At 37.1% G+C, this 18,422-nt stretch overlaps 1 protein-coding gene across 2 annotated transcripts in view; it reads left to right on the plus strand.

Annotated features, from left to right (window-relative positions):
• The window catches only part of St6galnac3 (ST6 N-acetylgalactosaminide alpha-2,6-sialyltransferase 3), a 517,138-nt gene that overhangs the window by 219,958 nt on the left and 278,758 nt on the right, over positions 1 to 18,422 (plus strand). The gene's annotated exons all lie outside the window — the stretch shown is intronic.

The raw sequence follows: 18,422 nt of genomic DNA on the forward strand, positions 1-18,422 counted from the left end.
AAGGGGTTAAAATCATTTAAATCCTATAATCACTGAACCTTTAAATCTTTGTAGTCAACTGGTGGCACAGGAGAGGATGGCTGCGTATTGACAACTAGAAAGTACACGCTATGCTAGCAATTTTGCCAGCAAACATTTGTCTCATGAAATACGGTAGAGTAATGAACATCAAAAAATGTGTGAGGCATAGAGAAGTGGTTAATAAAATTGTTTTCACTGTTCATTGCTGTGGAGTGGGATAAATGTGAGGCTAATAACCATAGATGCAAAGTCTAAGCCTGTTTGATGTTGGTGACAAAGAAGCAGGCCACCGGTGTGTATATATTCCTCTGGGGAGAGGTTTTGGATCAGATCCTTTGAAAGGTCATTTTGTAAAGATACTAGAGAGGAGAGGGGCACACAGGAGGCTGCCCCTCTTGAGAGTTATTCTTAGCATCCTGTGAGAGATGTTGCGAGCTTCCTTGGTCCATCCCTTTTTGTGGGCAATATCATACCTGAGTCATTGCTTCTGGTTAATTTGATTCTTTGAAAATTGTTTCTGTATCTACAGGATTTACAGGCTTTTTATTAGACCTTTATAGTCGGGGGGAAAAGCACCATTAATAACACATAAATCCTTAGGAGCCTTGCTTGATGTTTATCCTTTAATTGGTTTTAAATTAATTTTTTAAAAGTGTCTATTGCTTGAATTTGTTGAGTGTCCTAATAAATTGATTACCTATATAAAATGTGTCTCTCAGAGAATAGTTTGTCCCACTCTCATTTTTTCTTACTTTTATTTCTGGCTGTCATTTAATGTTCTACAACTCCACAGTATGGTGTTAATCATTTCACAAGTGCTTGTCACAGGCTGAAAATGAAACATGTGACTAAAATGTTCTATGAATTACTCTCATAAGGGAAATCCCACCACATATCAAAGACCCTTTCATTTGTTTAAATATTTGTGATTTGGATTTTAAAGTGTTGAAAGAAAAATGGACCTAGGGATTTGGTTATTTAATTAGTTATATTAATCGGGCTACCTTTGAACTTCTTTTGATATAGTTTTTAATACAATGACTTTACCAAAGAATATCAAGCATCATTTTTCTCCTGTATGGGTTATTTCTTGTGAAGAAACGTGATTACTGAAAAGAGCTCAGGCTTTGGAGGCACCAAGGCATGGTTTGAGTTTTCACACTGAGCTATACTTCCAAAAGCAGTATGTTTGTTTTGGGGTAACTTTCTTAACCTCTAAGTCTCAATTTCCTTATTTGCAAAATTTGGAAACAGCATCCATCTGATGGTTATTAGGAGGCTTCAGTAGGACAAAGTGCATGAGGTACTCAGCTCCAAATGGATATTTAATGAATGGGTGTCCTCTGCATTCCCTGAACTTACCATCATGACACAAAATGTTCAGAATGATTCCTGTCCAAATACCAAAGTTCAGAGTACCAGAATTGATATTCACATTTTACAGACCCTGGACTCAGGTCAATAAACCTACAAAATGCTTTCCAACCCTACTAGTACTCAGCATTCTGGAAATTTAAATCACAAAGAAAAAAAATTTTAAAAGTACAAAGAAGTATCCCTGTGTCCCAAATACCAGATTGGTTAAAAAAAATCAGAAATCTGCAAATATTGAATATTGGTGAGGATGTGGAACAACAGGAACTCTTATATATTAGTAGTGGGATAATATACTAGAACAACCACTTTGGCAAAGCCACTTTCCCATTATCAAGTAAAGTTCAAGTCTGCATTCCCTATATGACAGCATTTCCAGTAATCGGTATCTCTCTATACTAAAGAAATTCATGAACTCAGACATGAGAGGCATAGACAGCACACATGGCATGATGGCCAGAACTTAGAGTATACTCAAACAGCTATCAGCAGGAGAATGGATTGAATTCTGCTACGTACACTGGAATATCATACAGTAATGACCATGGAGACTCTGTAGCCGTATGTGACAACTTGGAGGGTAAGATTGTGTGCACAGTGTGATTCTATTTGTAGCTCACAGGAAGAGGCAAAACTAAATGGTTTACGGACACATAGAAAAAGGGGAAGAAAATCAGTAGCAATTACGTTTGTGAGGAACATGTGCTTTGTGGTCAGGCTGGGTTTCTGGGGCATCAGTGATATGCAATCTGTTGATCCTATTGGAAACACATATGTGTACATATTCTAATTATTTGTTAAACCTACATATATGTTTTATTGCATGTCAATTTCATAATAAAAGATTAAAAATATCTTCTGAGCCCAGGTAGGATACTTATTGACTACTTACTGTGGACCATGAATCCCACAAAGCTTTTCATCTAACGCAACAGCAAGAAATCACTAAAAAGAAGAAATAGGATATTAAGCTACTCAAAGCAAACCAGAATTACTGAAAGGAAATTTCATTTCTCCTAAAGACAAACATATAACACAATATATTCCTCTAGCTCTGATCTATGCATAATAGAATGAAAAGTCCCATATTCATGTTACAGGTGAGGAGGAGAAACGATGAGGAGAAAATTTTACATCAAAGTTAAAAAACAACATATGAACACTCAAGAGAATGGCAGATTTTTCTCAAGCAGTCCCAGGATAAATTGGGGGTTTGGTGACTTTCTACCTCCCTTCTCACTGATTTCATCTTTCCCACTGAGAGTCCCACCACACATATTCCCATGTCTGGGCTTCACTCTTCCAAAAGTTTGTGCATTGATCCTTTCCAAATAATGGTCTTAGGGGAAATCCCTTTCAGAGAAAATTTAAATAAAATATTTAGGATAGAAAAGGCTTCAAGAGTCAAAGTAATATAAGTAAAATTATACATGGTGGATTCAATATTTTGGGGCACATAGCTTCAATATTGACATTCAAACCATGCTTCTGGAGGGGTAGAAAAGGGGGCTGCCCATTTCCTTCCCATCATTAAGATTGTGGGAAAACACCCAATAGTCAAAGACAGGTTAGCAAGAGAAAAGCACATTGCATTTATTTGATCATATTTTGCATGGCTTGGGAGACTTCAGATTGACAATCTAAAGACCCAGGGTGAACTCTGAATTTTTTATGCTTAGGTTTAGTGACAAGTGGGCAGACAGGTAGAAATATGATTGGACAAGAAGGTATGAACCAATAGTACCAGACTGTGGGAGGGAAGTTCCGTAAGGCTTGCTTTCAGGTTCTTCTTGGTCCCTCAGATGTAGCATTTCTTCCTCTTTGGTATGAAGCAGGACAGTTTCTGAAATGGGGAGCTGATGACTTCTCAAAACAACATTGGTCAGAAAACTTCTTTATGTCAATTTTTACACACAAAAAAAATGTGGGGGAAGTTAGAATATTGTTTTTAGGTTTGATAGCTGGCTTTGGGGAAAATGGTTTCTGTTTTCTGTGATCCACCTTGAGGGCATTCTAGTCTGTATTCCTTGCTTGGGGGATAAGAAGAGGTGAAAGAGAGTGATACAGGAGGCGGTCAGAGAGAAGCTTTGCTACTGGGGCCTTGACTTTGAGCTGCACACCTCAAAAGCAGCTGCATCCTTCTGTGCCCCTGCCCCTTCTACTCTGATTCAAGAGACATGTCAGTAGCCTTGGCTGAACTGAGGCAGGTATGATGATCTACTTACTTCAAGGTCTTGATCCTTAAGGTTTTCTCATAAGTTTTTTTTTTCTTATAAAATGTATATTTAGTGGCTTTCTAGAAACCACTCAACTTCCTAGAGTTTTATTATTATTATTATTATTATTATTATTATTATTATTATTATTATTTTCATCTATGTAGACATGCTGGCAGTGATTTCCAGAACCAAAGCATCTGTACACGTGTTGCTGTGGAAGATGGCTCTATGACATAGATGTTTATGAGCTGAAATGTTTATGAGAGGGAATATCTCTTCAGTACTATCTATAACAAGGTGGGGTGGGAGGTGACAAAGATTTAGTGTTCACTCTGGAAACTTGGGCTTCCCTGGTGCAAAATTTGATTCTTTGATTATCTGTAATCAAAATCCTTTGGATATAATACCTTTGGATCTGCCCAACCAGAACTATAGGCTGTCAGTGAATCTATGACCCTCTGTCCTGAAGATCTCAAAGTATAGTAAATTATGCCCAGTTCGAGCTCCACTTCATTGTATCAGTAAATATTTGGTTTTTGAATAATTTTCTTCCAAGGGGCATGCAAAAGATAAAAGTATAAAGAATACAGAAAAGATAAATATGTGGCTTTACTTATATTTTGAATTGAATATATGAATCCAGACTCATAAAAAGCAGCATATTGTGAAGACTATTAGAATTGAAATAATTAAAATATTCCAACTATAGTAAGGACAATCCAATAATGCAGTTGGTGAATGGTTCCTCTTCTTTAACCCGTAAGTACCCATTTGCTTTGTCAACCAATACAAGCTACAATTCTTATCCTGGGGGAAAGAGAAATCTTGAGAAACAAAATGAGTGCAACAAACTAGGTGAGTACTGAAATATTGAAAGTCTTCTGGTCAGAGAACCCAGAATTCCTCATTGGTACTTATATTTGAGCTGACAACAGCCACGAGATGTTACCAAACTGAAACTTGGACCAGGAACAATATTGATTTTGCAACAGACTACCCCTGCACCCTACCTCCCCCTAATTTCTGACCCACTAGGAGCTCAGGCTTGTCCTGAATTCCATTATTATATCAATAATGCAACCCCCTATTTCTGGCAGTACTGAATATACAGACTCCACCTGTAGTATTATGGCAGAGTTACTGTATTATCAGTTGACTTTGGACATGGCAAAAAGAATGCCATGCTGGTGTGGTTAAAAAACAAACAAACAAAAAACTCAAAGCCATACTTGGAAACATATTGTGAACCCAGTTTTCTTCCTAACATAAATTATAACTATTCATTTTAAATTATAGCAGATAAGGAAGGTATAATGGATTTAGGTACCTCAGGGCTTGATTCAAGGTATCATTGTTTCATCCTGCTGAGATCATGGCAGATTTGGGGGATAAAGAAGGAAAGGAACTTCAGGCTAGGTTCTGTCTGTAGTTTCCTATCATGGACTTGGTCATTGTGTTGTGCGACATGAAGGGGAGACCCTGCTCAGAGCAATCAGCTTGTGACTTATTTTCATTTACTTTTAGAAAACAGAATTAAGCTCTGATGATCAATGAATGGGATGCCACAGTCAGTCTTTCTTGTGATAGGTGGGGTGACAGGTGTATCCCTTGGATCTGAGAAGAGAACCATAGACTGCTGGAGCTGTGGAGGATTTCTGATAGTAAGGGAAGGACACACTTTCCACAGTGCCTAACGATGTGCATAGTGGAGAAGCACAGGATTTCCAGAACACAGCATTCAAGTGTAGGGCTTCGTTTTCATTTACTGAGCAATTTAATGAGCTGAAACATGCCTCTTTTAAAAATGAGAACATTATAAAGCCTCAAGTAGACTAAATAAGAATATTTAGGATCAGTTGGTGTGACAGACAGGCCACACTAGCCTAATTAAAGATGTGCATAACATATTGATGTTGCAATAGAATTTCCCAAATTATAGTTATAGTAACAATTAAGAAATAGAACTGACTTTCTTGGCCATAAAACCACACATTACACACATTCAAATAAATGTATACATGTAACTAATGCTGACATAAATGGGTTTTCTATATTTAGGAATATAAGCTTAGGATTTTATATAAGTATATGGAGAACAATTATATGCAAATGTATGTTCCAAAATTTCTTAACAGATCAATTTAATTGTTAAAATCTGAATATTTTCATTTCTGTTATTGTAAAGCAAAAATTTTCAACTATTAAATTGCTTTAGAAAAAGAAACAACTAAATTAACATATAATAAAGATTACTTATTTGACATGTGCATATTTGATTCATCATTTAAAGATAGTAGATCATTTTTTCCAAGTACATGAGGACATATATATATATATATATATATATATATATATATATATATGAGAGTTGATTATGTTTCTCCATCTGGTTATGAAATAAAACTCTCAATCAATGGCCACATCTCAAGACAATGTATAAATGTGTGCCAAATGGGAGGGACAGAATGGGGGTTTGAATAATTCTAGGAAGCTTTCCCTTGCTTAGGAGAGGATTTTCCTGGGGCACAGAGAGAAAGTGTACAGTTGGGGAGAAGAGAAAAAGCAAGAGTTCAGAATATACACTGTACAGTTTCCTTGAGCTCTGTCACTCCCAGTAGACCAAAGGCTCTACATCAAAAGTCACAGTAAACTAATATCTATTCCGGTAATCAGATTGCCTCATAGCCCATAGATCCATTTCTCATCTTTTCTCTGGATTAACTACTTTTAATTCTAATCTTATGGTTCTTTGCTTGTTTGGCTGGCTACCCAGTCTTGGAGTGTCTCACCCTGGTCTAGATGCTCTGCAAGCTAAATAGAGGACCACTTTTATTAATGCTCTCTCTGAATCTCTAATATGGACACAGTGCCTCTGTCCAGGAGTCCCTGAGCACTGTCTCAGGACTACATGATGCTTTGATTTTCCAGAGAAGGAAATGAGACACATATAGGGGTCATAAGTAGTTCAATCCAGCTAGAATTAAACGTGTTCTGGGGTATGAAGAAGATAGAAAATGCATTCATTGAGTAATTAAAATCTAGGATATGAATAAGCTCCATTGAAAAGAAAAGACCACACTCATACATGCAAAGATAATAATACATATGTACATGCAGTGTATACATACTGATATTCATGAACCAGCATTTACACAAATGCAGAAAATTCATGCATGAAATATATACCTGTGCACAAGTTCCCAGAACAATATCTACTTTCCTAAATATAAATGTACAGAATAGATGAATGCATACTATATTACATAATAAATTGGCTCCTATATAGAAGTAGCTAGGTAGGTAGATATAGTGCCTCTGATGCTTAATTGTTCTCTGCTTTACCTTTATTAGAGAAATTGGCCTCTTCCTCCTGACTATAGGGGTGAGCAAAAAGACTAGTGATCAGCCAATCAAGTCATGGGTCAAGAGGTGGGCACATGCTCAGGATGGGCTATTCTGAGCTCCACCCTGATTGAATGATTTGTTTGTTTTTCCTTTCAGTCACACTGGTAATGGAACCCTCTTTTCTGGGGTATTAGACTTATCAAGATGCAATTTGCTGGATACCAGTGGCTAAGTTCCTGGGAGAGAACTAGACCACGATGCTGAGAGGAGCAGAAACAAGTTACACCACTGGCTTCAGGTCTTGCACTATATTCGAGATCCTGAGCCCAGCTGTTTTTAAAACCAACCTCCCCACATTCTGTGGTTTGTATATACAAACCAGTAAATCTTTCTTTTTCTTTACTTATTTTTGCTCTTTTGAGCTGTGTGTTTGTCAGTTACAACCCAAAGAGTCCTGACTAATGCATCAAAGTCATTTTCAACCACCGCCCAACATTCTGCACCCATCTTTCAGCAAGTTGCCACCTGCAGACAAGAGCAGCTCTCTCTCCAGACCTGTGCTCTCAGACCTGGGAGTCTAGTGCAGCAGTCACATTCGTCAGTCGGCTTAGGTGACCATAAGGAGTAGACACTGTGTATCTTTCTGCTATGGAACATACTGCCTAGTAAACCAGCTTGTCCTTCTGAGGGAGAGAATGAAGGCCACAATTTGTCAAGGTCAGACCACCAGCAAATGACTGGACAAGAATGATTACTTACTGAATTCTGGTCATACTCACTTAGTTTTAATATAATTATCAGATGAAATTTTGCTATTGCTAAGAGGCATCAGCAGTCAAAAGAGATTGATTTTCACTTTATGCATCATATCTGTTATTGATGGAAGATTCATTATTATCATAGTTTTTAATGCATTAATTGGTTCCCCTGGAAGATGTAAGGGAATTTTATTTATTGAAGAACCTTGGGTAGAAAAATGCCCATTTGCCAACGGAAATGTTAACACATTTGAAAGGACCTTATTAGAAATGCAAATATCAAATTACATCATTTGGGGCAAGCAAAAGAAAGCAAAGCAGTGCACCTATCGCAAATACCTTGATTGAATAGAACTAGAGTCCTGATGGTCAGAGTTTCTGTTTAGCTTTTCTTAAGCTGATAGCCTGGCAGAGTAACTAGCAAAAGGGGAAGACAAAAAAAAAAGCATTAATCTAGTGGCAGTTAGTATTATCTGTGAATATTAGTAAATCACCAAGTATTTAACAAGTGCTTACCCTGCTCCAAACTATGTGCTAAAGACCAGCAATGAACTCTACTTTAAAAAAAATAAAATTGGGGTTCACCCAGGAAGAGAACATATGGACTAGGTTACAAGTCTCCTGGAACAATACCACCTAGTAGGCACTGACATTTCAGCCTAGAGTTATGAAGTGTGAGTCACAGTCTTACATAACAGATTCATTCTGATGCTGCTGAGAATAGTGAACATTCAAATGATTTCAATTAAGCAATTGTATTCAGTGTCTGGAAGATAATTTGTCACTAAGTAGATGGCTTCAAATTGTGATTTCTCATTTTTCCAAGTGAGCTATACAAAGGATTACTCACAAAAGAAAAAAATATCGTTGCTGAATATTTTATTTTAAAAATAACTTTATAAAGTCAGACTCAGAATCCCAGCCATTTCGAAGGCTGAAGTAGGAGGATTGCAAGTTTGAGGCCAGACTCAGCAACTTGGCAAGACCCTGTTTCAAGATAAAAACAAAACAAAACAAAGAGGACTGGGGGTGTAGCTCAATGATAGAGTAGCCCTGGGTTTAACCCTCAGTACCAGAAGGAAAAAAAGTAACTGTATAGCTCATATATCAAATATTATCAACAAGGCTTAGTAAATGACATATCTGATTTATCAAATGCTCTGATAATATACATTTTCCAAGTACTATGCTTTGAATGAATTCACCCTAAATATCTATGTATTAAAGGCTTGGTTCCTATTGGGCACCATGGTAGGTGATGTGGACCGTCAGGAGGTGAGATCTAGTGGGAGGTCCTTTGGTCATTGGGGCTATGCCCTCAAAGGGGATTATGGAACCTGGATCTCTCTTTCTTTTTAGCTTCCTGGCCATGAGGTGAGCAGTTTGCTCTGCCACGCAGTCACACTGTGATATGCTGCCTCATCATAGGCCCAAAGCAATTGGCTGCTCAATCTTGTACTGGAACCTACAAAACTGTAAGCCAAAATAAGTGTTTTTTTTTTTCTTTATAAGTTATTTGTCTCAAGGTATTTCATTTAGTAACATGAAACTGACTAGCCCATCAAGTATTTAATAAATAGATTATTGACTTAAAAGGAGAACAAAATTAAGAGTCCTAGTCTGGCAATACATTATCTAAGATGACCTGACAACCCTCCTGCTATACCAGATAAAACAGATGATAGCTAACCTTGTCGGGAAGCAGGAACATCTTTGTGTATCAGAAGCTGAAAAGGAAGAAAAGAGAGGCCAGCATAGACAAACAATGTGACTATGGATACTGAGGGCTTATCAGTGTCCATAACTGAGGGAATTGGGTCGAATGAACCCCCAGGACAAGAAGTGAGGTCTAAGTTCAGGAAAGAGAAAAAAACGAGTTCCCTCTCATACCTACCAACCTAGTGCAGAGCGTTCAGAAGCTAGAAAGAGCAGTAGAATAGCACAGAGAACAGATAAGGAAGCTCATATATTGAGCTGGTCTCTGAATAACAACAACAACCAAAAATTATCTCTGGAAAATCAAAATACTAGGCCTGTATTGTAGTGTGTGCTTAGTATGAATTTTGCTACTTGAAGTTCAGAAACCTAGCAAACTGAGAAATACACCAAAAACTGGTCCCAGCAAGTGACAAACTTTGGCTAGAGGCATTGAAAATTCCTCTAATGAGGACAGTGTTCACATGACCCAGACTCGGGGATTCTTAAAATGCACCATCAAAAAATTATAAAAATTTATAATTAATTCTAAAAAATTATAGAATGACTAGAAACAGTCTATTTATTGTGATTATGCATCTTTGCTACAGAAAATATTATGGTTTGATGGCAACATGTTTCACCATACTCTGCCTTGATGTTTTATAATGTGCTGTATATTTGCTCTATTGTCTTCTCCAAGTCTGAAAAATTTTTAATTCTAAAATGCCCCTGGTCCAGATGACTTGGGATACAGGAATGTGGACCTGTGCAACAAATTCTAAAATGATTTTAAAAAAAGAAACCAAAAACTGGGAAACAAAAGTCTAGTAAGAAAAAAAAAAGTCACATAACTTTCAAAAATAATTGAATGTGCCTAGAAACAAATAAATGAATTAATAAGTAGATAAATATACAAAAATGTTCCATTATTAAATTAAATGACAGTCACTGCATTAAACAATTTACATGCAATTTCCTTTTAATCCTTACATGATATGTACCATAATACTGACGGGACTAATTTTCCAAGGCCCCAAAGTAACATTTCTATGCCAGTGACTCTGGTTGTCCTTTGCCGGCAAAGAAAGAGTCTGAGATTGTCTTGCTCAGTTTTAAATGGTTCCTCTGGATGGTTTTACAGAGGGCTCTTCAGTTCATGAAGTCACATATGCAGGATCTACATATGTGACTAGCACACGCCAGGCACTGTGCTAGGTTCTGGAATTTTAAAGGATAAAACACTTTGTCTAAAAGTACATAACAGTTTTTCGTAATATTAAGTGGTAAATAATAGAGTCATACACCTAGAGGATTATGCCAATTCTTTAAATATAGTCATAGAAAGAAGGTTTGGAAACAATACTTCAGAAACTAACTGTGGTGGCTTATGGGCTGTGAAATTTAGGTGATCTGTTTCTTAGATGTAATTCAATTTTCCCACAATGAGCATATATTGCATTTATTACTAGAAGACATATTTTAAAGCAATGTCTATCTCTGAAACACTCCAGAGCTGTTCCTTTCTTCAGAAAAATGGAACTTAAACTGTCTAGGTAGACATATTATTTGGAATACTTTTAAAAGTGAGTACTCTCCCATTGCTTAAGTGAGTCAGTCATAGTGACTCCCTTGCAAAGAGGACACTATGAGATGGCAAAGTAATCATGTTACAGGGAGACACTTGGAAACACTACCCAGCAGGTGATTGAGGTCAGCATCAACAGCCACAACTCTGTGGGCAGAATGCACTGTTGGCCTGATGTGATGGAAATAGTGCTTTGCCTCTGTGGCCTTTTTTCTCAAAACCCATAAGCCTACCAAATCATGATAAAAATGCCAGACAAATCCAAATAAGGGACATTCTACCAAACATCTGACCTGTACCCCTCAAAAAGTAAGGACAAAGAAAGCAAGCAAGCTGGAATCCGTGGATTGCAGCTGAGAGAATCCCAAGGAGACATTGCTATAAACTATAATGTGGTGTCCTGGGTGGACTGCTGGAACAGAAGGATGTTAGGTCAAAACCGAGAAATCTTCCATGTGTGGTGGGCTTGCCTACAATCCCAGTGGCTTAGGATGCTGAGGCAGGAGGATCTCAAGTTCAAAGTCAGCCACAGCAATTTAGTGAGGCCCTAAGCAACTTAGTGACACCTTGTCTCAAATAAATAAACAAACAAACAAACAAACAGATAAATAATTTTAAAAGGGCTGGGGATGTGGCTCAGTGGTTAAGGCCCCTAGGTTCAATCCCTGGTACCAAAACCAGCCAGGAATCTGAATCAAGCATAGACTTTAGTTAATAAAAGTTTATTAATACTGGTTCATTAATTGCAACAAAAGTATCAGACCAACAGAAGATAATGGAGACTATGTGAGGTATATGGTGAGGTATATGTATCTTCTCAATTTTTCTGTAAATCTAAAACTGCTTTTAAATAAAGTTTATTTTTTAAATGACTATTTTTTTTTTGACCAGGGTATTTGGAAAGGTGGAAATGGCATTGAATAAGATAAAGAAGACCACAGAAGTAGGTGTTTGGAAATAGTGTGAAATATTTTAGACCAGCTCCCTAGGAAAGGGGTAGATAATATATGTATTCAAATGTATTATGAATACATTCAAATGTATTATAAATTATTAAAATGTATTTTGAATACTTATAATTGTTTTAATTTTCTATACTGAAAGAAAAAAATAGTTGTGGAGGAAAATGTTAGTATTCTAAAAATAATTCCTCCTCTGCTTATAAATACAGGTTCTTCAAAGAGCCCCCAATAACATACATGGAAGTTGGTGAGACCTTTTAAATCCTTCTTGTCTATACTCATACACTATGACAGTTTCTTATATTATAATGAAACCCGTGTTTTTGTACTGTAAATCATTTTTTAAATTACTAGGAAGGAAAGGTACAAAGTAAATAACTTTTTGATGGCTATGTCTTGTATTTTGCCAATAACTGTTTCTTTGTAATAAAGTTCAAGAGTATTTATTGGACTGAGGACTCTAAGCTGCCTTTCAGGTATCTTTTCCAAAGCTCACAGAATATTTTCAGCATGTTGCCAGAAATGATAACAGTAATAAAGTAATGACAGTAATAATGATGATGATAAAAATAAATTAACATAGTTCTTACTCTGTGCCAAACATTATTCTAAGTTCTTTATGTGGACTAGTTTATTTAAACCTCATAACAACCTTGGAGAATAGGTATCATCATCCCTTTTCACAGATAAGGAAACAGAGGCCCAAGATCACACAGCTCTAGGTGGAGAAGATGAAATTTGAACCCTGGCTCCGGGGTCTGTGCTCTTTACCACTAAGGACACTGCCACATATACTCACAGCTGCCACCTATATAAAATATTTGTATCTCCACTAGGAGAGGACCTGTCGAACTTGCGGGTAGAGAGAGGACTGGTGCACAGGTCATTGAGAAGACTTTCCTTCCCCTCCCATGTCTGTTCCACATTTTGCAAGTGTGCTGGGTAAATACTACCAGAAGCATTCTGATCATCTGTTAGTATGGCCTCTATAGGCAATTTTGCACCTACTGTTAGTATGTGGAATTTAATATTTTTCTGGTTTTTGTTGCATCTTTTTAAGATAGACTCATTTAAATAGCCTGTTACACATTCATTTTCTATTTAGTCTTTCCCTATGTGCAAATATATTTATGAAGGTATCACTGTGGTATATATACAGATTTATTTTTATTTTTTACATCATTAACTATCATTACACTATTCTATAATCCTTTCTCTGTTTTGGAAAGTCCACTTTAATATATGTAAATTACATTTTTCTCATTAACTCTTTTTGGCACAATTTTATTTCATTGTTGAAAACTTTACATTAAAAAAAATACTGGTTTTTAATCACTACTGCTTGTGAGCTAGACCTGCTTCCTGTTTGCTCATCTGCCATTCAGGAGTTTCTAAATTGACTTATGTATTAATTTTAGCATCATTTTGTTAGATAAAGTAAGAAATCTTGGGGCTAGGGATAAACTTAGTGGTAGAGGGTTTACCTAGCATGTGTGAGGCCATAGGTTTGATCCCTAGCACTGCCATTAAATAATAATGATAATAAATGAAACAAAATGAAAAATCTTCATTGTGGGAACAACTATTTGCATAACACTGCTGCAAAACAAATCGCTCCAACTTGGCGATTTAACATAGCTATCAACTGGGCTACAGCCAACATAGTCTATGCCAAGTGCACTTAATCCAGAGCAGCAAGTTGGTTCCAGTTCTGCCTCATGTGTCTCTAGTCACTGATGACTTTTGGACCACCTGGAGCATATTCTTCTCATGGTGAAGGCAAAAGCACAAGAGATTAAACCCCACTTTAAAAGCACATCATAAGCTTTGGGTGATCTCATGTTTGCTAACATTCCTTCACCAAAGCTAAGCCCAAAAGGGCAGGAAAGCACATTCCACCCACCCTGATGCCCAAGCAAATTACACAGCCATGTCCAACATTAATGGAGTGGACAGTGCACCCCTCCTATGGAGTTTAGTGAGAAGTGAGTAAATATTTGCTGAAATAGTTTCATTTACAATTCTGGTAGGAGTTAGTATTATAAAAATAGACATTACTATAACAATTTCTCTTAAAATATCTTATCTATACAAGTGATTGTTGAGTTATTTCTTGGAAAAAGAGCATAAGTTTACCTTTTAAGCATAGTTCTTGTGACATTTTGGGGAGTAATATTGGGGATTGAACCCAGGGGTACTTAATTGCTGAACTTCAACCTCAGTCTTCTTTTGCTTTTTATTTTTTATTTTTTTGAAAGAAGGTCTTGCTAAGATGCTGAAGGACTTGCTAAGTTTCTCAGGCTGACCTCAAACTTGTGATACTCTTGCCTCAGCCCCCTCAGTTGATGAGATTATAAGTGAGCATCACCAAGGCAGAAATGATGCTAATTTTATGTTTTTCTTGTATTTGGTCATGATGCTGAACTCTTGTGAGTTTCTAATTAAGTTTTGTAAATTTTGTTTAGATTGTTTAGGTGTGCAATCTCAATTTTTAAATGATATCTTTCTCATTTTCTTTCAATATAGTTTATCACACCATAACAAATAACAGCACAAGATATTTAAAGAGACTGCTTCTAATGTTTGATTTCTCAAACATGTTTGAATTCTCAAACATGTTTGAATGGACTTAGTTTTCTTTACCATATAAAGCAAGAATCCAAATGTTTTCAAAATCATTTTTCCTAAAATACCTATGCCTATATGTGTTTAATTTTATCAAGTGACTTTTGTCATCTATTGAAATGATCATGTAATTTTTCTCTTGAAACTTATCAAGGTGGCACTTCCTTATTTTGAACTGCTTTTGCCAAATAATTTATTTTTCACTGGGTGTGTATCAGGGTGCTCCAGATGAATAGAATCAACAGGATGAGGTGTGCGTGTATTTGTGTGTGTGTGTGTGTGTGTGTGTGTGTGTGTGTATGTATTTGTAAAGAGAGAGAGATTTGGGAATTGGTCTATGAGATTGTGGAGTCAGTATCTGATGGGGTAGGCTAGCAACCTGGAGACTTAGGAAGACTTGTGCTTTCAGTCCAAATGCAGTCTGCCTACAGAACTCCTTCTTGCTCAGAGAGATCAGTCTTTGATCTTGTAGGCCTTTACACAATTAGATGGGGACTACCTATTTTATGAAATGTAGGCAGATATACTCAAAAGTCTACCAAATTAATGTTACTTTCATCTAAAAAGAACACCTTCATAGAACATCCAGAATAATCTTTGGCCAAATATCAAGGCACGATGACCTACTCAAATTTAGGTGTAAAACTAACCATCGCAGATATATAATTCTTTTATTGAATCATTGAGTTTAAAAATTTCTCACAAATTCCTCTTTTGGTTATGTAAAATGATTATTCCAGGTTATAGATGAGGAAATTGAGGCTAGGACAAGTTCTAGGACTCACTCAGAATCACACATTCTCAAAGTGGCAGTGATGAGTTTTGAATCCTGACTATGGAGCCCCAGGTTTCAGTTTCATGATCAAGTGCAGAGAAAGAGCATCCAGTGTGCGGGCACATTATTCTCTCGATGGTCCTCCTTCCTTTGCTCAGGATTCAACTGCCTGTGACTCATATTTGGTTTAATCTTGATTGCTTTTGTTGAATCGGGGAACTTCATGGATGATGAGCACAGGAGTTGAGACTTTTACTTTCTGATGTGAGCTTCTGTTAAGTTGGTTGTCTTATTGCAGTCCACAGCTGGACCGAGTACAAAAGCTGATCTCTCCTTCTGTCTTTGTACTCTATTGCACTGGTAGGGAATAACAACCACAACAACACCATTCTTGGCATCTTGCTGATGAATTGACCTCATATTTCTCTCCCTACATTTTTCAAAAGAAATGGTGCTGTTTTGAGTTACTTAAGCCCTGTTGCAAAGGCAGTGTGGTTGATAACTCTGTTTCATCCCTGGCTGCACTGAGCCTTTTAACCCTGTATTCTTGAAATAATATGAGCTTTCAGACAGGATGTGTTCAGGACAGGATTTCAGAGTGAAAATGTTGGCTTTCCTAAATGAAAGAACTAGTGGGATATGGTAATATATGCCCTTGATTTTAAATTAGGTGGAAATTGACATCGTTCATCAGCAATCCACTGAAGATTAAAAATGAGGCAAAGTTTTAGGTCCTGAGCTATGTGCCAAATAGCCCTTGTGTTTCTTCCCTGAACATCTACTTCAAAGAGGCTGCTTTGTCTTTGATATCCATGGGCGCCACGTGAATATGAACTGACTCCAATTGCCCTCATCATCTCCGGAACTTATTTATTTTTTTAGTGCAAAGGCCTATGGTCAATTTGCTTACTTGCTTCTCAGACCAGCATGATCATTATAATTCTCCTTTTCATTAATAACCTCAGCCTGTTGTTATTATCCCTATGTGGAGTTTGGGAATGGACTCATCTAACACGAGGTCATTCTTTTCTTCGGTGAGTGATATGTCTGTGTCAAAAATTCTTATGTTGACAAAAACACAGGAATCGTGGCAACAGAATAATATTCACCATCTGAGCCACCTTGACATTCTCTTGCTGGTAGGAAGCATTCTTTTTTCTCTTTTGCTTTTAACATAGAAGAATGCATCTTGAATTCTGTAGGCTACATAATCATGCCCACGAGCCTTCTCTTTTCAATGGATCCTGCTCTCATAACCATTTTTCTCTGTAAGTGATGTTAACTATGCAGAAAGTCAATTTGGAGATTTCACTTAGCATCCCTTGCCTTAACTGTTCTCAAAGCATGTGTAGCATAAATGCTAGACAGAGATGTTAGAAAAATAATAATATATCTTATATTGGCCCTTCAGTTCCTCACTGTTGTGTCTTAGTTCACACTGGCAATTGTCTGTATGACATTTTTACATGTAGAATATCTACTTATTCCTCAAAACCCAGTAGAAGTCATCATTTTGTCCATGGTGGTTTGCCTTTTTTTTTTAATCAGCTTTTTCACCATTATGACCAAAATACCTGGCAAGAAAAAATAGGAGCTGAAAAGTTTATTTGGCACTCACAATTTCAGAGTTCTTGGTCCATAGATAGTTGACTCCAGAGCTCTGGGCCTGAGGTGAGGCAGCACATCTCAGAAGGGTGAGGTGGAGGAAAGCAGCCCAGGACACGTATACCAGGAGGCAGAGAGCGTGAACTCTGCTCACCAGGGACAAGATATATATGCCAAAGGCATTCCCCCAGTGAGCTACCTCCTTCAGCCACAATTTACCTGCCTGCAGTGACCACCTGATTAACCCATATCAGTGGATTAAGCCCCTGTTAGGTTAAGGCTCTCATAGCCCAATCATTTCACTCTAAACTTTCTTGCATTGTCTCATACATGAGCTTCTGGGGTCACCTCATATCTAAACCATAACACCAATTCTCCTACTTAGTAGTCGTGGCTTTCTCCTGTGAACTGTTTGGCACCTTTTTGTATAACTAATAATTATGCACATTTGTACACTTTGTGTTTTCTAAATCTGTAGACATCACAGTTATTAAATAATCACATGGCCTTGATTACATGACTATATACTCAATTTTCAACCATAAATGTTAAATAACTGAAGACCAAAGAGATTATGTAATTTGTTAAATACCACATAGTTGTCTTCTGTCTTCTGACATCAAATTTCTTCCTTTAGTAGCTAGACCCTATGAGTCTCCAATCATCACTATCTTAACTAACCCTTATTGAATACTTCTCTGTGTCAGGCACTCTTCCAAGTAGTTTATATGGAGAAGCAGAGCAGTTAACATCTTCTTGCCTGATATGCAGTCTTCAAAGCAATTCTATGCAATAGTACCATTATTATCACACTATAAGTAATCCATGAGATAAAAAAATTAAACCACTTATTCAAGGTCATAATGACAAGAGGTTCCTGAAAGTGTAGATTATTCTGTATCACAAGTCTAGTCAGTGAAAATGCTGCAAAATCACACAATGGTCAGAAGCCACCCTTCAGTCACCATTGCTACAGGAAGATTGATCCCATCTCCTGCATTTCAAATTTTGCGGTATTGCATTCCATCAGCAGTATCTAAATGGTACCAAATATTGTAGTGGCAAGAAAGTCTAGGACATGTAGTTGTTAGATTTCTATTGCTCTGCAGAATCATAGGAGGAGTAGAGAAGGTGAAAGTGGATAGTGAATACCAGTACATGAGACTTAGCATAGCGGTGATAATGATGTGATGTTACTGGCATGTGACCCTGTTAATTTGACATCTGACTTTGTCATACAGTGGTATTACCTGATCACTAGGAGGAGATGAACAACTACATAGTTGGATAGTTTAAAAAAAAATTACTTGCTAATGAGCAAGAGAAAAGGAATGAAAAAGAAGTGGATGGTGTCTATGGTTTATGAGGAAAAGCTTATATTATGGATAATTAATCAGGCAAACAAATGCCAAGAGGGCTGTATCCAGATGCGTTCCAATTTGCAACCACTCAGTG

This window comes from Marmota monax, unplaced genomic scaffold (genome assembly GCF_021218885.2).
Source record: "Marmota monax isolate L192 unplaced genomic scaffold, Marmota_monax_Labrador192_F-V1.1 WCK01_AAM20220418_F8-fsc00046, whole genome shotgun sequence".
NCBI lineage: Eukaryota > Metazoa > Chordata > Mammalia > Rodentia > Sciuridae > Marmota > Marmota monax.